Below are 1,065 nucleotides of genomic sequence, written 5' to 3'. Positions count from 1 at the left end.
AAGCGTCGATCCTCACCAAGGAGAATCAAAGCTCTTCCCGATTGCCTCACCAAGGAGAACAACGTGGGGGAAAAGGACAAATTTGTAAATTTTCAGAAAAAAGAGGGCTGATTTGTAAAATTTCGAATATGCAAAAAAAATAGCTCACCAGCATATGAAGGAAGCACGCCGTCAGCCGATGCAGCAGGGGAACGACCTCTCGAGGCTCGCGACATAATGACCTACAAAATAAATCAAGAGGTCAGATCTAGAAAAAATTCTCTTTTTATTACAATTCTACCCCCCTGAAAGATAAGCTCGAGGCGCTAAATCATAATCCTAACCCTCGTATGCAATCCCACAAGTCCATAAATTAAATTAAGCATAAAAAATGCTAAAATTATGGAAGATATACCTGAGGGAAAGCTCGAAGATCCAATAAAAATTAGATCTTGAAAAGTGCTCGAACCACGCGCTCGAGGGGCCTGAGAGAAATTCTAAAAATGGAAGTTTCGAGGGATTTCTCAGTCAAAGATCCAAAGGAATGCTAGATCTAAGACGGATATCAAGTTTTTAGGAAGAACGGATGTTCGAGGGAAGAGAAATTCAAAAAGAGGAGAGAGAGGTGGCCGGCCCTAGGTGAGGGAAAAGAAAAGAAAAAAGACCCCTTTTGTAGGGTGAACCGGCCCTTAGAAGCCAAACGGCCTTGAGCCGAAAGCGACCGGTTTTAACCAGATCTAAACTTGAAGCTGAAACCCGAGTGCGAAGACGAATTCAAATCGACGACGAATTAAGCCCACACTTTATTCACGTCCTCTCCCATATGATCGGAAGATCGGGGATTTTTTGGCCTAATTATGCTTTTTTGAGGGTGCATTGCAGACCGGGTTCATGTTCATTTGGCACAAGAAAATACTCAATAAGTGTATTAATGAGTATAAACTGTTGTCCTACTATTGGTTGGATAGTTTCATGGAGAGCTATTTATTTCTAAAAATATTTTTAAGGAAACTCAACAACATGAGCGCGGATCAAGCGCGTTGCAGATAAAAGACTCGACGCACGCCAATCGATGGTAGTAAAAGT

The sequence above is a fragment of the Asparagus officinalis genome, chromosome 6, assembly GCF_001876935.1.
Source record: "Asparagus officinalis chromosome 6, Aspof.V1, whole genome shotgun sequence".
Taxonomy (NCBI): domain Eukaryota; kingdom Viridiplantae; phylum Streptophyta; class Magnoliopsida; order Asparagales; family Asparagaceae; genus Asparagus; species Asparagus officinalis.
Note: the sequence above shows the minus strand (reverse complement) of the source record.